Source organism: Ovis canadensis, chromosome 18, assembly GCF_042477335.2.
Source record: "Ovis canadensis isolate MfBH-ARS-UI-01 breed Bighorn chromosome 18, ARS-UI_OviCan_v2, whole genome shotgun sequence".
Lineage (NCBI taxonomy): Eukaryota > Metazoa > Chordata > Mammalia > Artiodactyla > Bovidae > Ovis > Ovis canadensis.
This window is the reverse complement of record NC_091262.1, coordinates 72,964,392-72,975,199: the sequence shown is the minus strand read 5'-3', so window position 1 is coordinate 72,975,199 and position 10,808 is coordinate 72,964,392. Positions and strand designations below refer to the sequence as shown.

General features: G+C 54.2%; 1 pseudogene; it reads left to right on the top strand.

Annotated features, from left to right (window-relative positions):
- The first annotated feature begins 706 nt into the window (after positions 1-706).
- Positions 707-10,567, top strand: LOC138423469 (serpin A3-6-like; annotated as a pseudogene).
- The last annotated feature ends 241 nt before the right edge of the window (positions 10,568-10,808 follow it).

Sequence of the window (10,808 nt, the reverse complement as noted above, 5' to 3'; positions counted from 1 at the left end):
AGAGGTCCCAGACACTTGTGCTTTTGACACTCTAAGGGGACCCTCCGGCGGGACAGCCCTGTCTGGGAATGGGAGCGTGTCTCAACGTGCAAATTGAGCTATATTCCCATAAAGGGTCCTGCATTTCAATTTTGTCTGAGTATGTGTTTGGGGATCCCGATCACACACCCACACTTGCACACACCCATCAAGACAAGTGATTCGTAGAAATAACGCAGTGTTAGCCAGAGGTGTCCTGGAGTGACACAGCTCTGGGGAATATTTTCAATATTCTTTCCATTTTCTGGGTTTTTACATGGTCTTTAATGAGGATATGACAAACAGGCGGGGGGGGGGGGGACTAAGAAAAGTCAATACATATATTTTTTAAAAGAACAAGAGTCAGAGATATTTTTCAATGTCCCTTTTTATATATTCTCAGCTTTCACAGACCCTTCAGTGAATTTTCTTAAATGGGAAAAATCACTCTCAAGGGAAATTTCTGTTTATTTTTAGTTTAGGTTTTCTGTTGGGGAGGGACAAAAAGTGAGTGGTTTCTGTAGCTAGATTGTTTGAGTTTATCTGATGAAACTTGTTACCAGGAATGGTCATCTGCCCATTTCCAGTCAGAGGACAGAACACTGTGCTGTCCCCACCTACATTTCACAAGCCTGGAGGAGGGCTTTGCAGGATATATAGGCAGCAGCACCCAGGAAACTCCAGCATCCGGGCAGGCGGCAGCTCTGGATCCACTGCCCACATCCCGCTCTCGCAGGCAGGTAATCCATGATGCTCCCACACTGGGAGCCAAGGGACCCCTTTCCCAGGGTGGTTCTGGGGTTGGTAGAACCTGAGGCAGGAGGGAGGCGGGAGGACGTGTGTCTGATGCTGGGAGGGTTCTGAGCCCTCTGAAGGCCAGTCCTCTCTCTGGGTCTCAGTGTTCATCCCGCAAAGGGAGGGGTGTGCCACCAGGGCTTCTGGGGGGCATTTCTGCCTTTGAGTCTTTGGGGTTGAGATTCGAGCCAGCTGTGCCCCATCCAGCTATGCATCCAGCGTCAGGTCAGAGGTCCCCCGAGGGCCCTGAGGTGTGTCTCCTCCCCTGGCACAGGGCGCTGCTCTCAGAGGGCCCTGGGGACGGAATTAGTACAGTGGATCCGTCTGGGCAGAGGCTGTGGGGTCTCCAGGGGCGTTTTCTGGGCTCCACTGTCTCTCCAAGGACCCTGGCAAGCAGACAGGAGCTGAATCTGCCCAGCACTGAAAAGACAGATAGCTCAGAAACAGAGCCAGCCCTCCCACCTGGCCAAATGCTTCTTTGGTTGCTTAGTTGCTAAGTCGTGACCAACCCTTTTGCAACCCCATGACTCTAGCGTGCCCGGCTCCTCTGTCCATGGGGTTCTCCAGGCAAGAATACTGGGATGGCTTGCCATTTCTTCCTCCAGGGGATCTTGACCCAGAGATCAAACCCACATTCCCCGTGTCTCCTGCATCGGCAGGCGGGCTCTTTACCATCCGACCCACCAGGGGAGCATCTGGCTAGCTATTTTTCCAGGAAGAGTTTTGGGGGAAAACATTTAATTCTTTGTGAAAGGAAACCGTTGCATCAGCTCTGCATAAACAAGTTTTTGGCATAATTGATCGCCCCTGTCCTCAGGCATGCCCAAAGGCCTTTCCCCTGGGCTTTGAACGAGACTCAGCTCAGGCTCCTCCCTTCCACCTCCTCCTCTCCTTCCCTCCCCCCTCACCACCCCAGCAGTCCTCTCTCCTCTGAACCCTGAGATGAGGGGCAGAGGCTGCAGGGAAACAGCCCTCTTTGCTGAGGTCACAGCTTTGACCTCCGTCTCTCCTGAGGCTTCTGGGCAGTAGCTCTGTCCTCTGACCCCAGGGATCACAGTCCGGCTTGTAGAGTCCTAGAGAGGGTGGCCAGTGCAGGGGGTGACATGTCTGGAACTCCCCTTAGGAGCCCGGCACCTTCTTCCTGTATGTCACCTGAGCCAGTCCACATGTTGGATGGAGGTGAGAACTGAGGATCAGAGAGGTTCAGTCACTGCTCGTCACCACACAGCACTCACAAGAAGCCAAAATGAAATCCTCGACCAGGTCTCTGAGACTCTGCTCACCCTGCTTCTCCTCACCAGGAGGCCTTTCCAGGTTCTTGATGGAAACACCCTCCACGTGTCCACGTGGCAGGGCTGAGCAGAATGCTCTGCCCTCCTTGTTCTTTACACCAGCCCTCCTCAGGGCAGCCAGGCTACAGCACGGTTCCCACTGCCTGTGGCGGGCTCTCTCCTGAACCCTCACTGTGACCAGGCACCTCGACGGGAGAGCCTCCCTGAGGTCACACCCTTGTCCTCAGAGGCGGGGAGAGGTGCTGTGTCCTCTGATCAGTGCAGGGCTCCTTCCTGGGGGGACAGAGAAGGGGCACGGTGGGAAAGGAGCCCTGCTTCCTGGGCCCTCTGACAGTATCAGCTCCCGGGAAGAGGGAGATGGGTTCTCGCTGGACAGCACCTCACACCCATCATCAGCTTCCCCGCCCTGGAGCCAGGCACCCCAGGCTCCTCACCCCCACTCCTCCACTGCCTGCTGTGTGACCTTGGAAAAGCCCCTTCCCCTCTCTGTGCCCAGTCTCTCTACTGGGGAAATTGCTAATGATCACAGCACTTGACCAAAGGGTGAGAGGGAGCCCAGAGCCTCCTCATGTGTGTTGGGAGCCCAGCAGGGTGCCTACCCCTGCGAGGTCCCAGAGCAGCAGGGCCGAGAGAACAGAGACCACGGGGGACAGGGGGGTTGGGACATCATCTGACATGCGGAGACTGAAAGGAGCTCTGATTTTCAGACATGAGGGCAGAGAGAGTGTCCCCCCTCCTGGCTCTGGGGCTCCTGGTGGCTGGACTCTGCTCCAGTGTCCGCTGCCTCCCTGAGTTGTGACCCCAGAAGGACAGCACAAAGGGACGTCTGTGGATGACCATGCATTAGCCTCAAGCAACACCGACTTCGCCTTCAGCCTCTACAAGCAGTTGGCTTTGAAGAACCCCAATAAGAATGTCATCTTCTCCCCTCTGAGTGTCTCCATAGCCTTGGGCTTCCTGTCCCTGGGGGCCCATGGCTCCACCCTGACAGAGATCCTGGAAGGTCTCAAGTTCAACCTCACAGAGACCCCCGAGAGAGAAATCCACCAGGGCTTCCAGCAACTCCTGCAGACCCTCAATCGACCCAGCAATGAGCTGCAGCTAAGCGTGGGCAACGCCATGTTTGTGCAGGAGGAGCTGAAGCTGCTGGACAAGTTCAGGGAAGATGCTCGTGTGCTGTACTCCTCCGAGGCCTTCTCGACCAACTTCGGGGATCCTGAAGCTGCCAGGAGTCTAAAATGACTATGTGAAGAATAAAACCCAGGGGAAAATTGAGGAGCTGTTCAAGGTCCTTTCCCCAGAAACGATGTTGGTCCTGGTGAACTACATCTACTTTAAAGGTGAGTACCTGGATTGGGGTTGGGGCAGATGCACCGATAGTTCTCAGGCTTCAGAATCATTTCTATCCCTGCTCAGCCAGCTATGTTGCCAGCAAACCACTATAGAGGTCTCCTCATGGTTTGGGGGGCTTAAACACCAAGGCCCACTCTGACCATAGTCTTTGTCTATTTTAGCTTTTTCCAAATTGCTTTTCTCATTGTAGGGCAGTGATTCCCTTATGTGAGGTGGAGGGATGCTTTTTTTTTTTTTAAATTTATTTGTTTGACTGCCTTAATTCTTAGTCGCAGCACGAGGGGTCTTTCGGGGTAGCAGGCAGATTCTACAGTTGTGGCAGGCAGGTTCAGTAGTTGTGGCAGGCTGGCTTTGCCTGGAGGCGTGTGTTATCTTATTTACTGACCAGAGGTTGAGCCCGGGTCCTCTGCACTGCAAGATGGATTCTTATCCACTGGACCCCCAGGGAAGTCCCAGAGGGAGACTTTATTCTGAGTTAAACTCGCCTGCTGCCAAAAGGAGAGCTTTCTTTTCAGATCTATCCCGTGGGGGATGGGAGCTCCAGATTCCTTCTTGATGAGACACTTTAGGATGACTCAGGAAGGCCTCGGCTCCGCACACTGCAGGCTGTGTCAGACGTGGGCTCCCTCTAAACAGACCCGGTCTCTGGGGGTTGAGGTGGGGCTGGTGGCCATCTTCACAGTGTGACAGCCCCCGAGCAGCCCGGCCATCCCAAGATTCTTCAGCGGATGCGCTTCTGCTATCCGGAGGCAAGACCACATCTGGGGAAAGTCTTGGGGTTGGACAATATCCAGGCCACAGTATCTTCTTTTTTTTTTTTAATTCATCTATTTTTTAATTGAAGGATAATTGCTTTACAGAATTGGGTTGGTTTCTGCCAAACATCAATATGAATCAGCCATAGGTATACACATGTTCCCTCCCTCTTGAAACTCCCTCCGGGGCACAATATCTTTCCAGATTCTAGCTGGTCCTGTGCCCAGTCACATCGATAGCAAGTTGCTATGACAAACCTCAGCCAGGAGACTCATCAGAGGCAGAGTGAAGGCAGAAAGACTTCACCCAGGGAGCCAGCAGTGCAAAAGGGACTCAAGATAGATAAGACACAAAAAATTATCATTGAATCATGAAATGGTCAGGTGTCTAAGAGACCCTAGCTGTGGGGGACAAGTTAGCCCTGAGTTAGGGGCTCCGGGGTAAGTCCAGGGACACCCTTCCTTCATCTGTGTTTTCATCTGTAAATCAAGGCACAGGGTGGCATTTCCTTGGAAAAGGAATCCAGGCATAACCTGCCGTGTTTGTTACCTGTATCTCTCATGCTTTCTTCTCCTAACAACCCACTCCGTCTTGAGAATTTCTCCTCTAAAATTTCCTCCCCGGGGGCACCCGGCCAGCCCCTCTCTGTCTGCTCCTGCCTCTCCCCATGGGGACACAGGCAGGGATGGAATCAAAGAAGGAGGTGGGCATGGATACACACTCCATGAAGCCCCAGAGCCCTAATCTCCCACAGAAGTCCCAGCCTCAGAAAGAGACTCATTCTGCGTGGAGACGTCTGTTGACCCCGCGCTGCCCTCCGGGTCCCCGTGTGGCTCCTGCTCCAGTTGGGCTCACAAGGCCGTGGGGATGTGTGTCCTTCCTACAAAGCCAACAATTAGCCTCTGGTCACTTGTTCCCTTGAAGGACCAGGAGGTCCCGTATCTCCCCAGGCCCAGCCTCATCCCCATCTCTCCCTTGCCCTGCACAGTTCCTGCTGACTTTGCATGTAGCACAACTAACCAGCTTTGTTTCATGCCCCTCTTCTCAATCCTGACCTGCGAGGTTCACCCCCATCCCCGAGGGCTTACCCATCTGCCCAGGTGTATGTGCACAGCTGGCAGGCCCACCCCAGAGGCACGTGGTGTGGGGCGCTGCTGGCACAGGCAGGGCCGAGGAGGGAGAGACTTGCACTCACAGACTCCTCACCTGTCCCCCCGCCTCCAGCCAGGTGGCAGATCCCCTTTGACCCCAAGCGCACTGAGCAGGCAGAGTTCCATGTGAGCAAGAACGAGACAGTGCAGGTGTCCATGATGAACATTGCCCTGGTGATCCCTTACTTCCGGGATGAGGAGCTGGGCTGCACACTGGTGGAGCTCACGTACACCAGCAATGACAGCGCCCTCTTCATCCTCCCCGACGAGGGCAAAATGCAGGACCTGGAAGCCAAGCTGATCCCGGAGACGCTGAAGAGGTGGTGAAACTCCCTGCAGCCCAGGTGACTCCCCAGGGCCTAGAGCTGTGGGTTCAGCTGCCATCTTGGTCCTTCCCCCTCTTCCTGGACTCCTGACCCCCAGCAACAGGGCCTCAGGAATGTGTGGGACTGGGGGCAGAGGTGGGAGAGCCTGTACTGAGATATCCTTGCCCTTTGCTGCCTGTGTGGCTCTGAGCCTGATTCTTTCCTTCTGTAAGATGATGGCGTCAGAGGGGACAGGGCCTTCCTCTCACACTAACAAGTGCTGTATCGTGAGGCTCCTCAACAAAGCCCCCAGCACGTGTGGTGTTGTCTCATGTCCCCACCTCTTGGGTGGGGGAGCAGATGGAATTGTATCAGCTGAGGGCTCAGGTGAGATAGACACTGAGAATCAGCTTTGCAGGGGCTGCACATTACGTTCATTCATTTATTTAGCCAACCATTCAGTGCTGCTTTCACAGGTTGATTGAGAATCTAGTGTGTGCCAGGGACTAATTATGCTCTGAGGGTAGGTCAGCAGATAGAACAGTAAATTCTCTGCCCTCATGAGCTTACTCTGTGATTGACATAGACCTATGAGAAATAAATGTAATGAATAATTTGGTGTGTTGAATGGTTAGAAAGGGAGAGAGAGGGATAGAAAAGCAAAAAAAAAAAAAGAAAGAAAGAAAGAAAGAAAGAAAGAAAGAAAGAAAGAAAATTGGACCCAGAGGTATTTTGTGATTGTAACTAGGGGGGCCCTTAGGTGGTGTTTGAGGTGACGGACCGAGCCGTGCAGATGTGTTGGGAAAAGCCTCGTTGGCCGAGGGAACAGCCAGTGCAAAGCCTCCAAGGCAGGATGAGCCTGGTGTGGTTGAGGATTAGTGAGGCCAGAGCAGGAGACCAGAGGGAGGGAGGGGGGAAGCTGGGCGAGGTCTGGGTCCTCAGGGAGGACTAAGGTCACCCAAGGCCTTGCAGACCCTTTGACTACCCCACCGTCTAAGGGAAATGGAAACTCATCACAAACAGTGAAAGATCTGAGTGATGCTTTAAAAGGATCACCCAGGGCGCCGAGTGGAGAGCAGATGGCAGAGGACATGCATGGAGGCAGGGAGGCCACCAGGAGCCCAGGGGGCTCACCCAGGGGAGGGTGCTGGGGGCTGGACCAGGAGGAGCAGGAAGCATGGGGAGGGGTCAAGTACTGGGTAAACGGAGGAGAGACACACAGGCCAGGAGGTGGGGTTCAGGAGACCGATCTCAGAGGGACAAGAGGGAGAGGCAGTGCTGGGCCAGGGTCTGCAGGGTGGGTAGGGAGGGGGTGTGGGCAGCATGAGGGGGGCGGGGGTGCCCGAGACCCAGAGTCCCACTCCCAGGCTCACACTCCCCCCGCCACTCCCTGGGCTTCTCTGGGGCTCAGCTCCCTGCTGGGAGGGGAGAGGTGTCCTTGACCCTCTGTTCTGAGTGTGGGATGGGCAGACCCAGAGGGGATGGATGTGGGAGGCACTTCAGAAAGCACAGGGGACTGGAGACCTGCCTGCATGTGAAGTAGAGGCTGCAGCCCCTTCCTGACTCCTGTCCAGGGGACCTGAGCTGTGGGGCTCCTGACTCCCAGCCCCTCCTCCCTGCAGATCCCAGGAGACCCAGGACGGGGGACCCTCTTGCCCTGCCTGTTCTCCCTTCCCAGCCTTTCCTCCTCCAACCCCAAGAGCTACCACAAGGCAGGGGCCCAGTGACGAGCTGTAAATGGAGAAAATACTCATCAGACACCTTGATTTACAAGCACCTAGGGGACATGTATCTATACATTCCTGGCCCATAAAGGATGCTCAGTAGGAATTTATTGACTCGTGTATAAAGGAGGGAGGAAGGATGAATGTAAGGAAAAAAGAAGGTAGGTCAATGAGGAGGAATAACTACCTCCCTGTTACAAGGGACCCACAGTTTAGGGGGAGCCTCAGTCTCCTCGCACTTAGCATCTGTCAGACCAGTCACCATGGTAAGAGTCTTAAGGGAAGTGCAGACAGAGAGAGGGAGAGGGGAGCCGGGGGGTGGGAGACAGCATCTCTCACTCCAAGAACCTGCTGGCGGCTCTGCTCAGATGCAGCAGCCTGCCCGCAAGGAGCTCACTGGGAAGGCGAGACAGAGATACTGAATTGGGTGATTCAGGCCCCCCAAGCCCTTGAATGCAGCCTCCAGCCCTCCACGTCCCACTGTTGTCCCTGCCAAGCCCCTCGCCTCCCTGCATCAGCCCCTCTTTCCTGCAAGTGTCTCCACCCGCCTCGTGGCCTCCTCTTCACCCAGCCCACTCCTTCCTCTCCCCAGGGACTCAAACTGGATGCCACCTCCTGCAAGAAGCCTTCCTGGTGACCCTGGTACATCCCTCCCGGTGCTCCCACATCCCCCTCCCCCTCCCCCCAGCACGGTCTCCCAGCAGCTGTGGAATCCATGTTGGAGAAGGGTGATTCCTGAGCCCTGCAGGCTTGCAGGGGAGAAGCAGGGCCAGGTGGGGGCAAGCCCACAGCCCCTGCCTTGGCACGCTGCCCTGAAGGTGAGACAGCTGCAGACAAGAATGCATAATGAAGGAATTAAGGAGAGTTAGCCCGAGGAATCTGGAAACTGAGGAAAGGAGTGCTTATTCCAGGGAGAATGGGGTGGATGGAGACAAAACCCAGGAAGACCTAGCTGAGCGGAGGAGAACGGTGAGCACCGAGTTGAGTAAGCCATCAAGTTTATTTTCTCACCTCCTAGATTGATACATACCCTCAGCCTGCCAAAGTTTTCCATCTCCAGCGACTATAATCTGGAAGACACCCTTTCTGAGCTGAGCATCCAGAAAGTCTTCACCTCTGAGGCTGACCTGTCAGGAATCACAGGTGTCGGGAACTTAAAAGTTTCCCAGGTGAGTTTTTAAACTTTGGACATTTCATCTTCCACATGGGAACTTGAAAAGTGACAGGCAGGCAGACCTCTGGCTGATCTTGAATTTGCAAAACAACGACATTGCTCACTACTCAGATCAGTTCAGTGCAGTTCAGTAGCTCAGTCGTGTCTGACTCTTTGAAACCCCCATGGACTGCAGCATGCCAGGCCTCCCTGTCCATCACCAACTCCCAGAGTTTACTCAAACTCATGTCCATTGAGTTGGTGATGTCATCCAACCATCTTATCCTGTGTCGTCCCCTTATCCTCCCGCCTTCAATCTTTCCCAGCATCAAGGTCTTTTACAATGAGTCAGTTCTTCGCATCAGGTGGGCAAAATATAAGAGCTTCAGCTTCAAAATCAGTCCTTCCAATGAATATTCAGGACTGATTGCCTTTAGGATTGATGAGTTTGATCTCCTTACAATCCAAGGGACTCTCAAGAGTCTTCTCCAACACCACAGCTCAAAACCATCAATTCTTCAGCCTTCTTTATGTCCAGCTCTCACACTTGTACATGACTACTGGAAAAACCATAGCTTTGGCTACACAGACCTTTGTCGATAAAATGATGTCTTTGTTTTTTAATATGCTGGGCATTACTCAGTTACCCTGCCTGCAACCCTCAAGCTCAGGGGAGCTGGGTTATAACCATCTTGGAGGCTGGTTCTACCTTCTTTGTAATATATTTGGGGATAGACATCAGTCTTGGGAATGTGCCTGAGGTGGAATCAGCTGTAAACCCCCATCCCTTTCAGCACATTTTACTGCCTATGGGATAAATTATTAAAGCCCTTAGTCCTGAATCTTGTCATTTTTAAAAGACATATGATAGTTCTTGGCTCCTGTGCGGTGCTCAGCAGAGCAGGTAAGAGGTAATAAGTACTAACATTGGCTCAGGGTCATCATGATCAATATACACTGAGAGCAGGAGAGAAGAACACCAGGGGTCCTGATACGGCGATCTGAGAAGGAGAGAAGTCAGAGGGAATGAGGGGGTGGGTGCTGGGCAGCCCTGCAGGCTCCCCTGCACCCACATGCCAGAGGACCTGATAAAGCAGACAGAGGTGCTATGGGACTTTGTGGTCCAGGGATGGGAAGCCGATCCTAGGCAAAGGGCTGAGGGGCATGTCAGCCAGGGCAGGAAAGAAGCAGAAAGCAGTGCTGGCCCATCTGCTGCTTCGACGTGGAGGGACTGTGGACAGTTGCCTGCAAGAAATATGCCTCGATCTGGCGCCTCCCCCTGCACTAGGGAGTGTCTGGGGACAGCAGAGTCTCTGGACTCAGACAGAGGGGATTCAGATCAGGGAGTCCCTGCTCTTTGCTTCTCTGACCCTGGGTCCAGGACTTACAGCCCATTTGACTGTGCTTTGCTCAGCCTTGGGTCATGTATATGTGAACCAGCTGACAGATTTGTTGGGAAAAACAAAGTTGAAAAGGTAGACAGCATAGTGACAGGCCAGTGGCAGAAGGTTGATGAATATCAGTTCCCTTAGAGGCACTCAGGCAGCTGCTCACCTCCCGCCCACCCCATCTCCGATTGGTAATACTCTGCTGTCCCCACAGGTGGTCCACAGCGCTGTGCTGGACGTGGATGAGGAGGGCACGGAAGGAGCTGCTGCTACGGGAGTACAAATTATCCCCCAATCCTCACTTAAAACCATTGTGCGTTTCGACAGGCCCTTCCTGATTGCTGCAGTTCTCAAAGACACCCAGAGCATCATCTTTTTGGGGAGAGTCACCAACCCCACTCAAGCCTAGAGCTCAGCTCTGAGCTGTGGGTGCCCTCTCTAAGGAGCAGGGTGCCCAGGTCCCTGGGTGCAGCCTGGCCCTTGGGCACTGAGGATCCACCCTGCCTGTCCCCACCTGCTCACCCCTGGGAAGGTGACATGACGATGCTGGGGGCTCCACATGCACAGGGAGTCTGTGTCCTGGTCACGAGGAGGCTCCTTCAACAGCAATAAAGCACCTTCCTTGGACTGCACTCCTTCGTGTGTGTCTCTGCCCTGATCCACCTGACTCCACGCCCTGCTGCTGCCTGGGCCCTGAGGTCAAGCACCCAGACCTCCCCACCCCTGGGCCCCTCTCCTTTAGACTCACCAGAAGGCCCAGGAGCAGGCTCTGTGCCTGTGACCAAGCCCACTGGCCCACAGGCCCAGGACAGGGAGGGGCCCCTGCTGCCCACTTCCGGGGGTTCTGGTTCCAGGTCAAGGTTCACTTCTTCC